At 32.8% G+C, this 18,925-nt stretch overlaps 1 protein-coding gene across 3 annotated transcripts in view; it reads left to right on the top strand.

The window, feature by feature from the left end:
* Positions 1 to 18,925, top strand: part of LOC143073530 (transient receptor potential cation channel subfamily M member 3-like) — a 132,755-nt gene that overhangs the window by 44,759 nt on the left and 69,071 nt on the right. The gene's annotated exons all lie outside the window — the stretch shown is intronic.

Raw genomic sequence — 18,925 nt, 5'->3', positions numbered from 1 at the left:
AGGACACAAATAAATGTTAATAAATCCGGTTTGCTGTCGTTGTGACAGCCTCTTGTTTTAATTTTCAATAACAATAATAAATTATAAACTTGAAGAAAACAGTAAGTGACAGACACACATGGTTTTCAGTAATGATCATAAGACCATAAAACAAATCAAATTAATTAAATTTAGGTTGAGTCCATGGTGTCACCCCACCTAACCCCTCATATTTGAATACTTAAAAACAGTCAGATCCCCACTCCTAAACATTATATGTTCTTTATATGTTACAATAAAACAAATCAGATGAAATAAAGTGGGTGTCCCTTTGGGTCAGCCCCAACCCCTCATGTCTGGGAACTTAGAAACTGTCAAGATCCCCACCCCTAAACCATATATATGTATATATATAACTTATTAACAGTTGAGACTTCAACCAATATACCATATATATTATTGTATGGGACAATGAAATAAATCAAATGAAATATAGAGGAACTCCAGAGGGGTCAGTCACCCCACCCATAAACCATACGTATTTTTGTATGTGGCAACAAAACAAATCAAATGAAATAAAGTGGGTGTCCCTTTGGGTCAGCCCCAACCCCTCATGTCTGGGAACTTAGAAACTGTCTAGATCCCCACCCCTAAACCATATATATTTTTGTATAGGGCAACAAAACAAATTCAATGAAATAAAGTGGGAGTCCCTTTGGGTCAGCCCCACCCCCTCATGTCTGAGAACTTGTAAACGGTCGAGATCCCCACCCCTAAACCATATATATTTTTGTATAGGGCAACAAAACAAATCAAATGAAATAAAGTGGGTGTCCCTTTGGGTCAGCCCCACCCCCTCATGTCCGAGAACTTGTAAATGGTCGAGATCCCAACCCCTAAACCATATATATTTTTGTATAGGGCAACAAAACAAATTCAATGAAATAAAGTGGGAGTCCCTTTGGGTCAGCCCCACCCCCTCATCTCTGAGAACTTGTAAACGGTTGAGATCCCCACCCCTAAACCATATATATTTTTGTATAGGGCAACAAAACAAATCAAATGAAATAAAGTGGGAGTCCTTTTGGGTCAGCCCCACCCCCTCATGTCTGAGAACTTGTAAACGGTCGAGATCCCCACCCCTAAACCATATCTATTTTTGTATAGGGCAACAAAACAAATTCAATGAAATAAAGTGGGAGTCCCTTTGGGTCAGCCCCATCCCCTGTTGTTTGACAACTTGGAAATGGTTAAGATCCCCTCCCCTTAACCATATATATTCTTGTACTGGACAATAAAACAAATCAAATTCAAAAGAAGGCGAGTCCCTAGGGGTCACTCCCACCCCCTTGTTGTTTGAGAACTTGTAAACGGCTGAGATCCACACCCACAAACCATATATATTTTTGTATGAGAAAATAAAATAAATCAAAATGAAATATAGAAGAAGTCCACAGGGGTGACCCAACCAACTTTTTTTGGAAAACTTATACGGTCGAGATGATCACCCCTAAACCATATATATTCTATTTTATGGGGCAACAAAACAAAACCAATGAAATATAGTGGGAGTACCTCTGAGTCATCCCCAACCCCTCATGTTTGAGAACTTGTAAACGGTTGAGATCCCCAACCCTTAATCATAAATATTCGTGTATTGGACAATAAAACGAATAAAGTGAAATATAATTAAGTCCCTCGGTGTAACCCCACCCCATCCTGTTTTGAGAACTTGTAAACAGTCAAGATCCACTCCCTTTTCGAAAACTTGAAAACTGTTGAAATCCCCACACTGAAACAACATATATTCTTGTACGGAATAATAAAAGAAATCAGATGAAATAAAAGGCTAGTCCCCTAGGGCCACTCTTACCCTACCTCTTGCCTGTTTGAGAACTTGTAAACTGTCTAGATCCCCACCCCAAAATCATGAATATCACTTTACTAGACCGGACCAATTTGTATTGGACTTTGCTTAATGTCAGGCGACCCGTGGGAATGACTAATTTTGAGAGCTTTGCTTGGGAGACTTCGTAGCAGCATCCTGTTACAATTATTTCTTGATAAAGTTTTTTCTTTTTTAAGTAGGAAAAAAAGGTAGCCATGCAATCTACACACTATCTTTTTGAAATATTACAATCTACAGTTGCAAACTTTCCACAGGTGCTATCCAGCACTTTGATTTTTTACATCTGTAGTGGATAGTTGTATCAGAGGGTGTACAGTAATTACACACATTGTTTTACATCTGTAGTGGATAGTTGTATCAGAGGGTGTACAGTAATTACACACATTGTTTTACATCTGTGGTGGATAGTTGTATCAGAGGGTGTACAGTAATTACACACATTGTTTTACATCTGTGGTGGATAGTTGTATCAGAGGGTGTACAGTAATTACACACATTGTTTTACATCTGTGGTGGATAGTTGTATTGTATAAACAATCATATAGCAGATCTATTTTGTCTAAATTTTGTAGGAATATTTTTACTGTTATTTGAAAGAAATTAGATATTTGGATTGAAATAGGACAGAATGATTAAAGAATACTTTTATTGTATAATAATATTGTCCACAGTTGAGAAATACGAATACAGTATACACTAATCGGATATAAGCTAAACGAATATATCTGCTATTGTAATATTATTTCAAAACACCAAACCCTTCCCTATAAGAATGTTAATATCGATTCCTAGGAGTCGATATTAAGAATTGAACAATGGACAGTCAGTGCGTGAATTTTTCTTGCTACCTGATTGGAAGATATTACGAGAAGTGAATAATCAAAGTTTATTGATTGGTTAGGACAATTCAAACCTAGTAAATGTCCTTCAGTCCTGTAGAGTATCGGATTTGTCCTCTCTATTTTAGCAATTAGATTTTGCCTGGTCATTAATCATGCATATTCATGATATTGGTACACAGGTAACTTTTATCTATAAATAGTCGAATCTTCTGGAGTTTCGTAAACAACAACGTTAAACGATATTTACTACTTCATAACGTGTGACCTCACGCGTGTGGTAAAATTTGTTGATTGATGCACGTGGCTATTCTAGTAAATGAATAAATCTACAAAGAGAGAGCACTTTCCATTTTCATCAGCTAAGAGTCGACTAGCCCTTTTTGAAAGGCTATTGCTTGTTAATCTAATCAAGAACCGGGTTACCCATAAAGGGCATCATTTTACAATTAACACAATATGATTTGAAAAAGCAAAACAGAAAACTAATACATGTACCATACTATAAGGTTATGGACAGGATCAGAGCCTAACACAACATGTGTTTTATATAACTATTATATTAAATTTTATAACAATAAAATGTATTACTATTTCATATATTTGTTTACATCTGGATCTTATTTCTAAACCTATAATAATGTAATTTCCTAGGCACATGAGAGTTGGTAAATGCTCATTTGTGAACAGCCAGAAATATTTCTTATCATTAGGTAGTTATCCTATATGTTTAATGTTAATTTTATTATGTAATTGAATATTGGCAATAGGAATAAATTTGGAAATCGGATAAGAATATTCAGGTAACTTGGTTCAAAACCATGCGCAATGAGATATTTTCTATTTTTTTCTGACAGGAAATGGACCCGGAAGTTATGAAATTACAATATTCCAGACAGCATCAATTAAACAGCAACCAAAAAACTAATTACAACAGATATTAATGCATACATTTATTAATTTAAATTACTAATTAATGGTTAAAATATGTGAGATTTAATTAATGCATTTGCAAAAACTCTGTAAAGAAAAATGTACTGAAATGATAAATAGAAGTTTTTATTTTTGTCAACCTAATACTGTTTTTCGCATTAATAAAAACATTACAATAATTTCTGAATAAACAGTATTCAGGGGTTTGATTGGTGAACAGTGGTTGATAGTATTATTTGGTCTTAATGAAATGAATTCATCCATGATCAGTTCGCTTTTGGGATTAACCTGAATCTGTATTCACTTAAACCTAACACTGGAAAGTCAAAGACATAAATAGCTAGGAACATGACAAAAAAGTGCCTGAATATAGACAATATTGTTTATTCAGTCTAGTGGGATTTGGAACTTGATGACAAATGAAACAATCTGTATTTTCAATGAAAGACGAAAGGGCATGTAAAGCTGCTGCAACCCCAAAGGCATGCTTTATATTATATTTCAAATTTATTTGGAACTCCCCTTTTTTTGGCCGATCAATGCATTTGAATGGGGACATATAGTTGGAACCCTCCCTTTGTCCTGGGTTGGGAACCCCCCCTTTTTAAAATGGCTGGATCCACCACTGTAGCTCTTGTAGAATTTAGATATGGACACTTATCTTTTTTAACCACTTTTTTGGTGTCAGTTTGTGAGTCTACTATGATGTGTTACAGATTTAGTTTATGTTTGGTTTCACTCCATATATATGTGATGTAATTATCGGCTTTGAACTTGGAAAATTTGGCAAAAATAACGATAAATCTCCAATTTCCGTGCCTAAAAATGGCTTCATTCTTCTATTGCAAAATCTATGAAAGATCAACAATTGAGCATGTTCAGAAGGCAGGTTATAGTTAAATTAAGGTTGTCAATTAATACATGATATTCCATATTAGTCATTATTATGCCTATCCATCCAGTAATAAAATAAATGTCAAATTAAGGCCAAATACTGCTTTATTTTGAAAACTTTTTTCAGTACTATTTGGTATTATTGATAGCAAAATTTATTTAGGAAATTACAATCTAACTTGGAATTAGATATATTTGACTTATGGAAGTTCTTAATTAGGCATGGCATATACAATCAGATTGTCCGAGATTTTCATTCTAAAGACTAGCTGTGGTTAAAGAAAGCTCATTACAAAGTATTACCCATTGATTTAGTGTCTTAATGACATATCAGGGATTGGCAGACTGTTGCTTCGAAGAATTTTGATCAAATTTACACATATGAAGTTCTTGTTTCTTTTCGTTTGTTAAATTGCATAAAGAAATCCCGTAATAATACGGTAGACTTGTAACGACAGTTGATTAAATAAGAAGTCAAGCTTATGGTTCTAAAGTCAAGGCCTAGTGGTAGCTGAATACTTTCTCATGTATTATATGCTAATGCAATATACTCAATGGCTATATCCCAATCTATGAATGTTGAACCTTTGAAGTCATACAATGATCACTTTGGCATTGTTACATCAGACATTTTCTCTCATGTTGCCAAAGTTTTACCAGAATGTCTGATGGCCAGCATTTGTCCTATTTGTGTTTGTCTTATAAAAAAGGAGATGTGGTGTGATTGCCTACGAGATAACTCTTCACAAGAGACTAAATTACACAGAAATTAACAACTATAGGTCACTGTACGGCTTTCAACAATGGGAAAAGCTGATACCGCATAGTCAGCTATGAAAGGCTAAGAAATGACAAATGTAAAACAATTTAAATGAGAAAACTAACATCCTAATTTATGTACAAAAAAAAATTTGTTTTATTTGTCTTGTTTGTGTCAGACTTGTTTTTTCCTGCAATTTTTCTGGCTATTTATTTGAAAGTAGATTATTATGACAACAACAGAAGAAAAATATCTTTATATTAGGATTATAAAAGAAGACCCATTTTCATTTCCTTTTAGTATTTAACTGATGAAATATATTGTTTTCTTGATGTCACCTCCAGTCTTAGAATTTGATATGAAAAAAATAAGTGAAAGATACAATGAAAAGATCAACTTGAGATATTTAGAGAATACTGAAAATATAAGTTGTATTTTTAATGTTAAAATTTTTTAAAATTGAATATCAATATACAATCAATGCCAACTTTTTCAACAGGGTCACCATAAGACACATATGAAGCACATACATAAGACACTGTTCATGTGGTCATAGTCATTGTACAAATTTCACCATATTCGATGCTCTTTTTTTTTTAAAAAAAATTGATTTTGAGATGTTCAAAAAAACTTCCTAGAAAGTATTCAGGGAGTTTCCTTGTTATTTACTGAGCTATATTTTTTGCCAAAATCTGAATTCAGCAGTCATGATTCTTCATTCTATGATTCTGTACTCTTGTTTTCTTTAGACCTTGTTAGGGGACAACAATGGACAGCTGTCAATCAAACTTGGATGATATATAGTGGAAATTTATCACTCATTTATATTCATTAAGATGTCTTTTTTTGGCTGAAATGACAAGTTATTGGTGTTTGAATTAATTGGCTGTAAATGTAATATTATATGACAATAAGATGATTTCAGATAGCCTAAGGTATATTTACAATAAAAAAGTGTCTTTAAATGTCTAAAAAAAGATAAAATTGTCACCTTATGAATGATTAAAATGTTGATATTTAGATCATAATATAAACTTCTTTTACTTGAAATGGTGTTTTAATATATGCAACATTTAAAAGATTTGGCAAATAGCATATTTGATATATTTCAGTATTCCTTCCTTATTTGTGGATAACATTTCAATTACTCAAATGGCAATGAAATCTTTTTGAATTGACCTTGAATTATCACTGACTGAACTAGTATACATATTTGTTTAGGGGCCAGCTGAAGGACTCCTCCAGTTGCGGGAGTTTCTTGCTGCATTCGCCATTGTAAACCCATTGGTGCCCTGCGGTTGTTGTCTGCTCTATGGTCGGGTTGTTGTCTCTTTGACACATTCCCCATTTCCATTCTGAATTTTATGCATGGTTTCCTTCACCATTGTGGAGAGAAATTGGTCTTAGCAGTGAAATATCAATGACTGGAACTCATTTTGACTGCTACCTTATTGATTTTTATTGATAAAAGTATTAACTAGAAAGTAGTATTTCAGATACAATAGGTAACCACTTGCCTAATATATCTGAAGAAATTATTTTACTGGCAATGAGTCTGGCCTTCAAAATATTTATGCCCTGGTTCTTTGCAATGTTTCCTTACCCAAAACATTTCCTCTGATCTAGTGATTTAGCCTGTAGAAACTAATTCATTTCATTTTTGTTATTTGTATAACAGGTTAAACAGTTTTAGAACCTACCAATCTCCAGATGTAGGAATTGCTCGCAGCGTTGAAGATCCATTGGTGGCCTTTGCATGTTTTCTGTTATTTGGTGTGGTTGTTGTCACTTTGACATGTTGACTGTTTCCATTCTCTCTTAGTTTTTTATACACTGACTTATCAATCCATTGACCTGTAACCTTCAAGCGGGACAAGGTCATGTGTCACTAAATATATCTTGTCAAAAATGTAACTAATTTGATTTAGCAGTGCTGTTGGGGAACATTGGCTGTAAAAAGGCAGCCTAACCTTGAAACATTACAATTTTTGTGTATTTTATTATTGGCTGTAAAAAGGCAGCCTAACCTTGAAACATTACAAGTTTTGTGTAAGATTGGTTATTGATTTATAGAGACAAATCTACCCATTCAATCATGTTACTAACTAACTATAGTCACATCAAGTTAAACAACTGTCTATTGTTACTTAATGTCCTGTGGCAAGTATTACATGCATGATCAGGAGGAGAACAAATTAGACAATAGATTATAAATCAAATAGACAAGTACATAGGAGGTGAAGGGGCATTTATTAAGGCTCATTTGTGGCACTACAATTGATACTTTTTTTACAAATACTGTTAATTAAAATTTCTTCAGAAGATGAGGCATATATATGGCCAACTAAAATTGATTAGTAGATTTTCATCCAAATTTTTGAAAAAAATGGGGCGGGTGGGAGGATTTTATTTTTTAAATTTTATTTCATATGAAACCTTCTTGTCACGTGTTATTCGTATATGCAAGTGTAATAATAAGCTTATATCATGTAAATACATCCATAAGGTATCGTGTGTAAGACAATAACAATCAAAACCAATGAGTAACCAAAGACTCATGAAACCAAAAGACATTTACATCAACAGTTACAAATAATAAGTAGGAAACAACAACTCCACTAAAAACCAGGTGTGAAATCATGTGCTCTGGAAGGGTAAGCATTTCCTGCACTGTATACAGCACCCGTCATGTTATTTCTTTGTTCAGTTCTGTAATGACGGAAGGTTGTTATGACTGAGGAAAAATATCACTGAGATATGATTTCTGACACACTTTTGTAATGATGGCCAATCAGCTCATAATGGCGACCATAAAATTGCTTGAGCGATGACCTTAATTTGATTGATTCTTAGTCCTGTCTTATCAACTTTTGAGAAAGCAGTATTCCTCGTTCAACAAAATCAATGTACGTTGAGCTTAAGCTCTAAAGTAATGTATCAATTGAGACACATATACTCCATATGCTGGTGCCGCTTTTTCAAATTCTTAAATATATACTCTGATTTATAGCAACCACTATTCTACATGTAATTGCCGCTTTAGAAACCTATTTTATAGTAAACATCAGAAATGTGGAGAAATGCTCTTTTCAGTTGGACTACCTACATCAAGTGTATTTTGCTTTCTAAGCAATGTTTTGTTGTCCTTATAAAATGAAGCAAGTGCATTGGTATGCAACATGAGTACGATAAGTACAGAATAAAATGAAAACTCAAACAGTGTTGAAATAATAGGGTTGGTCCTTTTAAATATGCAAGATGCAAATATAATTAATACAATGTAGAACATAAAGTTGTTTAATGACTCTATCGTGGGTATTGGCACAGAGGATGTTTGCTGTTTTTCTACAAAATAATCGAAAGGCATGGCTAAAGTTAAATCTAAGAGTTTTCTAGAAATTAATAACTTAAAAATGCGTATGTTTGTTGATTTTCTGAACTCAATATACGGTCTGACACCAATCTAAAAAGTTCATGCTTATGTCAAATTCTTTATTCCAGTCAAATGTGTTCCACGATTTTTACGCTTTTGGGTTTCATTCACAGTCCAAATTTCTTGACACAAAGTCATTGTATAAATAAAACAAATCCAAGGTGTTTTACTCACAAACATTTGTGTCATTTCTGACATACGGCGATTTGCATTCTTGGACACAGCGTATTACTCATAACCCGAATATTTCACGCCCTTCTCGAAATCAATCTCTATTCTTAGTAAATGATGTTGTCATCATAGATCAGCAGAATATATCGACTTAATCATTCAGTAAGAATACTCTAAGAAATAGGATAACCGAAATTTGAAACTGGAAGTTTTACATGAAACGAAATTATCGACGGTTACCTGTAACGGAAATGAACGAAATCCGGAAATCGTAATTTTTTCAAAAATAAAAAAAATCGGGGCGGGCGGGGATGAAAATCTATCAATTAATTTTAATTGGCCTATGCATAAATAACTGCAAGATTAGAAATTACTTCATGATATGTGGATATTTCACCAAAATGAAGAAGACTTTAATTTTATGCATTTTTCAACTATATTACCTTTAAGAAAACATTGGGCACAGCAAGATAATAAAAAAAAATTTAAAGAATATATGTGCATTGTTCCTACCAAAACAAAAAATGTTACTTTTAATGGCATACTTTTACATCTAAAACAAGTATAATCATAACAGTGCATTAAGCTCAGATATCAAAGTCAAAAGTTCATATAATTGTAACCTGATTTAGAAATAGCCAAACAGTAGTGAGGAATTATTCTTATAAAGGGATCATCCAGACTACTTATTCAGTCTCCAACAGTTTATAAACTTGAATTCAGTAATTTATTTGGCAGCTGTAGACAGTCTGGTAATTAATTAGAATAATAAGGATAATCATTGCTGTCAGTCTTTAAGATGTCTTATATATGAATTCAATGTCATTTATTTTGTTTGATTGTCTGGTCGTGTTTCTTTCTTTCTTTTTTTTTATGTAAACATTAAAATTTAACTTAAACATATTGAAGTTATTTGGGTCAGGATATTTGGTAGTTGGTAAAGTCATTTTGTACAGCAAACAGAAACAACACTACAACACTAACTACTATAAACTCCTGAAAATAACAGAAAATCAGTAATAATCTCTAAACAACAGTACTGTCAAAATCTCCAAGCAACACTACAGCACTTACAGCTAGACAAAGGAAAAAGAAAAACAGTGATAATCTCTATCACTTTTGTACTGATATAATCTCAAAACAACACTATTGTAATGACATAATCTCCAAACAACACTACATCACTTACAACTAGACAACAGAAAAATAGTGATAATCTCTAAACACCACTTTTTTATTGACTTAATATCTCCAAACAGCACTACAGCACTTACAACTATACACACACTTAAATTCCTTAAAATAATGGAACACTGATAACTCTCTAAACAACATGTGGTTGCAAAGTGCTGATAAAAAATCATGATATATCTTCAAGATTCATTATAAGTTGGATATAAATTTTGAGGATTGAATGGGTATAGGTAAACCACAAATTTATACATTTTTTATAGGCTTCTGTCCAAAGTCTTTAGAATTTGGGAAAATGAACAATATCAGATATCCACGAAATTAAATAGATCCCCAGTGTAGAAGAACTATTACTACCTTAGGACAATTTTGCAACTCTAACGCTGTTGCCCATTATATGTTAATTGTTTGCCCAGCAAAGCTAAGTATCTGGTATCTTTTGTCCCTCTTTTAGGTTGGAACCAGTAAAGAAAGATTACCCTCTTGTATAAATGTATATAACCCTCAAAGCACAGTGACAGTCACACTCTACCTTGCAAGTAAAAACAATCTGTTGACAAAATCATCTACAGAATGATAGCTATCCAAGGTTTGTTTTATTTTCCTTTGACGTTGTTTGTCCTATTGTTTATTCATGGACTTACATATATATGTCAAACTTTGCATTCAGATGTTGTCTGAAAATTTTTTTGTATTATACAATGATTCATGAGCAATTTAAGTGACGATCTTTAGGGACGGAAATTTAATCTCTTTAGAATTGTTGAAGATTTATCTGACTAAAAACTACTGATGTAATTTAATGGAACAGATCCAATTCATTACCAAGCCAATCCTTAATTACTCTAAAGAGGAATCACATTTTAAATATCTTGAAACAGAAATGCATACTGAAAGTCTCAAATTATACTGTTTCAAAACTATTTTAGTGAAAATGTTTGTCATGTGGATTAACAGTGAATCTATGGCTTTATGAGTGTTACATCGCTGAAAGCTGCTATACATATTTATGAACATTCCAGAATGCATAATACATGTTTTACCTTTTTTTAAATCAAAGTTGTTGTGCTTTCTATTGGAAGGCCCCAGTGGCTAGACAGTTCAACAATGTTCGTTCATGCCTAGTTGTGTGATTAGGTTTATGTCTGAAGAGGTTCTAATAGTAGCTATAGACCCTGGACAAGTTATATGCTATATCATTACAATAAAGTTTGGGGCAATAAAATGAGTTGAACCCTTTTGCTTTATTCCAATGAGTTTGAAATATCAAAATTTTGTCTGAAGCTGCATTGTCATTTTATTTCTGCTTTTTTAAGACACAGATACATTTCTTATTCTCATCTGATGGAAAGGCAACAATTTGTTTATTGCTTATTTACTGGGCTACATCAGTGACGTATGCTGACCTTTTCCTACAACTTACATCTTCTGTATGTGTATGTTAGGCTATCCTTTTCTAGCTGCTAGCAGCTTCCATACATGTGTAATTTTCTGACCTTTGGCTTCTGCTTGCACCTTTTGTACATGTGTACTTCTCTGACCTTTTCCTTAATTAGCTGCTTACATATTCTGTATATGTGTAATTCTAGCCAACCTTTTTCGAACTGCTAACAGCTTCCATACATGTGTAATTCTCTGACCTTTTTCTTCTGCTTACATCTTCCATATACCTGTGTAATTCTCTGACCTTTTTCTAATATTGATATATCTATTAACCACCATTTTATTGTTAAATAAAGGATTTAATTAATAGTTTCCATCATTACTAATATGTTGGATTAATTCTAAAGCCTATCAGTCAGGATATTTACCACATTATTTGAAATAATTGCTTTTTATTGAAAACTTTATTGGAACCTTAAATGTCTTCCGTGCATGTTTCCTATCAAAGTTTTCAGATCACTGATTTACCACTGAAATAAATTGTGACAGCCACCAGATAACCATGAATTACATGTTTATTACATTCTGCACTTTTCCTTTCATCGCCATTGTCCAACTCTGTTGTATTGATGTGTTGATGATTCCATTGTATGGAGCTATATTTCATTAGCTTGAATTTATCATGACTTACACCATTCTTAACAAAGAATTGCAATAGTTGTCTATGATTCTTTTCTCTTTTTGAATACAACAGTAAAGGTTACCTTTTATCGAGATGTGGTATACTCGATTGGTCTTTAAGAATTGGATACAGGCTAAGAAAGATGTTTGTTAATTATAAAGTAATGCCATCATATGTTATTATTAATACTTTTATATCAATACTTGATTACTAGACCTAATAACACATGAGGTCTTTGTTTTTTACAGCAAACATAGCCATTTATCCTGTAATCAAGCATTTTACCATACAAATAAGGTTTACAGATAACCTTAAGTGATATATGTATAGTATAATATATAGTACATTGTATCTTGTTATTGTGCTTCTATTGTAACCAAGCAGTTACATTCAAACACAGGTCAGTTTTGCTACTCTTTTGAATTAAAGGTTAAGCAATGTCCATTTTATTCAAGAACAAATGGCTGGGAAAGATTTAAACAAATAATGTTAAGTTGCAGGATTAGATAAAAACCTGTTTGACATACCGGCCTATCATACCCTGATCTTTTTGTGTATAAATGTGTCTTTCACTGAATTCATTGTCCTCTATCATCTTTTATAGTTGCAGGTCTGTTGTGTGTAGAAGTTATTTTGTTGCAGTCCTTTTGTGTAGAGATTATTTTGTTTTAGGTCTTTTCTGTAGAGGTTATTTTGTTGCAGGTCTTTTGTGTAGAGGTTATTTTATTGCATGTCTTTTCTGTAGAGGTTATTTTGTTGCAGGTCTTTTGGGTAGAGGTTATTTTGTTGCAGGTTTTTTTGGGTAGAGGTTATTTTATTGCAGGTCTTTTGGGTAGAGGTTATTTTGTTGCAGGTCTTTTGTGTAGAGGTTATTTTGTTGCAGGTCTTTTGGTTGGAGGTTATTTTATTGCAGGACTTTTGGGTAGAGGTTATTTTGTTGCAGGTCTTTTCTGTAGAGGTTATTTTGTTGCAAGTCTTTTCTGTAGAGGTTATTTTGTTGCAGGTCTTTTGTGAAGAGGTTATTTTGTTTGCAGGTCTTTTGGTAGAGGTTATTTTGTTGCAGGTCTTTTGGGTAGAGGTTATTTTGTTGCAGGTCTTTTCTGTAGAGGTTATTTTGTTGCAGGTCTTTTCTGTAGAGGTTATTTTGTTGCAGGTCTTTTCTGTAGAGGTTATTTTGTTGCAGGTCTTTTGTGTAGAGGTTATTTTGTTGCAGGTCTTTTGGGTAGAGGTTATTTTGTTGCAGGTCTTTTGGGTAGAGGTTATTTTATTGCAGGTCTTTTGGGTAGAGGTTATTTTGTTACAGGTCTTTTGTGTAGAGGTTATTTTGTTGCAGGTCTTTTGGTAGAGGTTATTTTGTTTCAGGTCTTTTGGGTAGAGGTTATTTTATTGCAGGTCTTTTGGGTAGAGGTTATTTTATTGCAGGTCTTTCGGAAGAGGTTATTTTGTTGCAGGTCTTTTGGGTAGAGGTTATTTTATTGCAGGTCTTTTGGTAGAGGTTATTTTGTTGCAGGTCTTTTCTGTAGAGGTTATTTTATTGCAGGTCTTTTCTGTAGAGGTTATTTTGTTGCAGGTCTTTTCTGTAGAGGTTATTTTGTTGCAGGTCTTTTGCCTAGAGGTAAATTTGTTGCATGTTTTTTTATGGCAGGGCTATTACTAGTAAATAGTTAGCTAAAGAGGTCCAATTTTCAAATGAAAAAATGTAAATTGTAATAAGTAGTCTACACTCCTTTTTCTATTGTTATATGTTGGTACTGTGTATAGATGTGGAACAAGTTTGGTTTGTAATAAGTAGTCTACACTCCTCTTTCCATTTACATTGTTATATGTTGGTACTGTGTATAGATGTGGAACAAGTTTGATTTGTAATAAGTAGTCTACACTCCTCTTTCCATTTACATTGTTATATGTTGGTACCGTGTATAGATGTGGAACAAGTTTGATTTGTAATAAGTAGTCTACACTCCTCTTTCCATTTTCATTGTTATATGTTGGTACCGTGTATAGATGTGGAACAAGTTTGATTTGTAATAAGTAGCCTACACTCCTCTTTCCATTTACATTGTTATATGTTGGTACGGTGTATAGATGTGGAACAAGTTTGATTGGTAATAAGTAGTCTACACTCCTCTTTCCATTTACATTGTTATATGTTGATACTGTGTATAGATGTGGAACAAGTTTGATTTGTAATAAGTAGTGTACACTCCTCTTTCCATTTACATTGTTATATGTTGGTACAGTGTATAGATGTGGAACAAGTTTGGTTTGTAATAAGTAGTCTACACTCCTTTTTCTATTGTTATATGTTGGTACAGTGTATAGATGTGGAACAAGTTTGATTTGTAATAAGTAGCCTACACTCCTCTTTCCATTTACATTGTTATATGTTGGTACGGTGTATAGATGTGGAACAAGTTTGATTTGTAATAAGTAGTGTACACTCCTCTTTCCATTTACATTGTTATATGTTGGTACTGTGTATAGATGTGTAACAAGTTTGGTTTGTAATAAGTAGTCTACACTCCTCTTTCCATTTACATTGTTATATGTTGGTACCGTGTATAGATGTGGAACAAGTTTGATTTGTAATAAGAAGTGTACACTCCTCTTTCCATTTACATTGTTATATGTTGGTACTGTGTATAGATGTGGAACAAGTTTGATTTGTAATAAGTAGTCTACACTCCTCTTTCCATTTACATTGTTATATGTTGGTACAGTGTATAGATGTGGAACAAGTTTGATTTGTAATAAGTAGTCTACACTCCTCTTTCCATTTACATTGTTATATGTTGGTACTGTGTATAGATGTGGAACAAGTTTGATTTGTAATAAGTAGTGTACACTCCTCTTTCCATTTCCATTGTTATATGTTGGTACAGTGTATAGATGTGGAACAAGTTTGATTTGTAATAAGTAGTCTACACTCCTCTTTCCATTTCCATTGTTATATGTTGGTACAGTGTATAGATGTGGAACAAGTTTGATTTGTAATAAGTAGTCTACACTCCTCTCCATTTACATTGTTATATGTTGGTACTGTGTATAGATGTGGAACAAGTTTGGTTTGTAATAAGTAGTGTACACTCTTCTTTCCATTTACATTGTTATATGTTGGTACAGTGTGTATAGATGTGGAACAAGTTTGATTTGTAAGTTTGATTTGTAATAAGTAGTGTACACTCCTCGTTCCATTTACATTGTTATATGTTGGTACAGTGTATAGATGTGGAACAAGTTTGATTTGTAATAAGTAGTGTACACTCCTCTTTCCATTTACATTGTTATATGTTGGTACTGTGTATAGATGTGGAACAAGTTTTATTTGTAATAAGTAGCCTACACTCCTCTTTCCATTTACATTGTTATATGTTGGTACCGTGTATAGATGTGGAACAAGTTTGATTTGTAATAAGTAGTGTACACTCCTCTTTCCATTTTCATTGTTATATGTTGGTACCGTGTATAGATGTGGAACAAGTTTGATTTGTAATAAGTAGTCTACACTCCTTTTTCTATTGTTATATGTTGGTACAGTGTATAGATGTGGAACAAGTTTGATTTGTAATAAGTAGCCTACACTCCTCTTTCCATTTACATTGTTATATGTTGGTACTGTGTATAGATGTGGAACAAGTTTGATTGGTAATAAGTAGTCTACACTCCTCTTTCCATTTACATTGTTATATGTTGGTAAGTGTGTATAGATGTGGAACAAGTTTGATTTGTAATAAGTAGTCTACACTCCTCTTTCCATTTACATTGTTATATGTTGGTACTGTGTATAGATGTGGAACAAGTTTGATTTGTAATAAGTAGTCTACACTCCTTTTTCCATTTACATTGTTAAGGTCTTTCCTCTCCGCGAGGAAAGACCTTATTGTTTTTTTCTAACGTTTTTTTTTCTTTTTTTTCTTTTTTTCTTCCAACATTTTTTTGACATGCCCACCCCTTCTTTCTGTTAAAGTTACCAAGACCAAATATGGACCATTGATAGACCTCATCATGCAGTTTTACCAAATGACCCTGTTAAGGATTTCATCATCCTCTTTAGAAGTTATCTCCCTTTTATTGATTTTTTTTAACACGGCACCCCCTCGTTGTTTTTAAAGATATCATGACATTATTTGGACAATAGGTAGATCTCATCATGATTTATTACCATATGAGGTTGAATAGGATTTCATTGTCCCCTATGAGAGTTATTATCCCCTTGAAACAATTTCTTTCCTTTGCATTTTTCTAAAAAAGTATAAGAGATAGAATTGATTTGAAAACAGCAACATGTACAGGAACAGATGGCAATGTTAATGAACATATACAATCATTTTGTTATTAATCCTTATAAGGAGTTATTCCCCTTGAAAAATTGTGTACAATTTTAGAAAAATTGTATTTCCAGAACCGGAAGTCGTAGAGACTTGGGACCTTCACCAATAATCTTTAATTCATGTGACCTTTAATATGCACTCAAGGTCAAAGGTCACTGAGTGCACAATAAAATTACGCTGCAATTTCAAGCTTACATATTAGGAAAACGATAAGACTTTGCTGCATACATACAGAATATAAAATGTTCCTCTCCACGAGCTCTACATTTTATATAATAAGCCCAAAAATGTCCGACCGTCTGTTCAAAAGTTACAACGGAATAATTGTTAAAAGTATAGTATTTTGTGTATATCTTTTTAAAGGTCACAGATTTCAACCTACTATAAACTGCAAAGATGATCAGTAATTCAAGACCTTCAATTTGAGGTCAATGTCAGGTCATGATGAAATTTCACCTTGACCTTTACATTATACTATGACCTTGTGATATTTGAAAGGTCAAGTGGTCCTGAGTTGAATGGTGATAGTCCCATGTCTCTACGACTTCCGGTTCTAAAGTTTGGTATTGCATCATATATTTGATGATTAATTGTAACCTTGGTGAACTTTGAAATTGTCCCAATTCTTTTTCTATAATGTTGTCCTTTAACTGAAGATCATTTATCATTTAACAGATTTGAGATATCTATTATCGTTTTAGAGATAATGCAGTTTGAAATTTTGCGAGCGCCGGCATGTATTTCTGAATCAACAACAGCTTACCACTTAAAATGTTTAAGAAATTGAAGAGGTTAACATAGTTATATGTTTGACCAAAGACCAAAAACATTCCATGTAAAAAAACACCAAAAAATCAATTTGAAATTTTCATGTTTTGCATTGACTTTGTAAGTTTCATAACTTCTATTTATATAGTTGATATTGCATCATTTTTGGCACTTTGTCAAATTGGGTCATCTGATATATCAAATTGAAGGTCTCAATAAACTCTACTTAAAAATGAAAAAGTTAAACCTCTTTTTCATCCCAGGTGGAAGGGTGGGGTCATTTAGTGCAAAAATTCTCAGAGGGTAAGGTTGTCGCATATCAAATGAAAGAACATAAAGCGTACATTTCAAATTTCAAATTGACGTCCCCAAAAATTGGTTGGATGGGGTCATTGAGTGCAAAAAATAAATTTTCTTTTACGATAGAGTTGTTGTATATCAAATGAAAGGTCATGATGTGTACATTTGAAATATCAAATTCCCGACCTCCAAAAATTAGTTGTATGGTGTTATTAAGTGCAAAAATCAAACTTTCTAGAACATGGCGTTGTCGCATATCAAATGAAAGCTCATCTACCCTGTGTTACATATATCATACTTCTGATCTCAAAAATGTAGGCGGATGAGGTCATTAAGTGTAAAAAGCGAAAAGTTTCAGAAGGTATGCTTGTCGTATATCAAACGAAAGGTCATACAAAGTACATTACGAAAACATCACTTTTACAGGAAAGACCTTTCTACTAGTTATATGTTGGTACTGTGTATAGATTTGTAATGTTACTTCAGGGTTTAAACTTTTAGGTTCAAATGTCAAACTGGTAATATAGATCTACTTCCAGATTGATTGTTATTCTTATCATAATTAATAATTCTCTCAAGGGGTTCACTTTGGAATCTGTTGAAAAACTTTTTTTTATATTTTATCATTTAGATGATCCTGAGTGACTGACACTTAACAAGAACTCTGTTATGGAGTAAATGTCATTTACATTTATATCAATAAAATGTCCATATATTATATCATGATAATTTGTGTTTATTCCCACGGTTTGAATGATATACATATAACCCATAAAATGGCTAATACTTTCAAGTTGATTAGAAAGTACCAACTTGAGGAAAATTTAGATGTGAAATGGTTTTATTCTATATGAATATCATTTATAAATATATATATGACAGAACCATTCTCCCTGATAACAGCTGGCCTTGATCTGGTCATCCATATATTGGAATATCACAATATTAGTCTGATAGTTAAGGCTAACAAGGTTTTTTTAATCAAATAAGCCATAAGGTATACATAATCATAAGTTACTACTCAGATTACGGCTTCGTTGAGACTTCTTATTTCTTAGCTGTATGAACGCAGAATAAAGTAAAGACCCTTCTGATATGTTTCATACCCGTATTTAACCTTTGATTTTAGTTTTAAGAGTGACTTATACTGCCAGTTTCTCATGTGTTGAGATACTTTGTCAATATAAAAAAGAACTTAATAAACTTCTTTGTACAGTTTGAATTTTTTTAAATTGATTTTTTAATGAAAATGGTGATTTCAAAACATTTATTTAGGTTTTTGAGTTATACATCATTAAAGTTTAAAATTGTTGTTTGAAGTCGAGGCTGGATAGAGGTTTAATTATCAGGTG

The sequence above is a fragment of the Mytilus galloprovincialis genome, chromosome 4 (assembly GCF_965363235.1).
Source record: "Mytilus galloprovincialis chromosome 4, xbMytGall1.hap1.1, whole genome shotgun sequence".
Taxonomy (NCBI): domain Eukaryota; kingdom Metazoa; phylum Mollusca; class Bivalvia; order Mytilida; family Mytilidae; genus Mytilus; species Mytilus galloprovincialis.
Note: the sequence above shows the minus strand (reverse complement) of the source record. Positions and strands in the feature narration are given on the sequence as shown.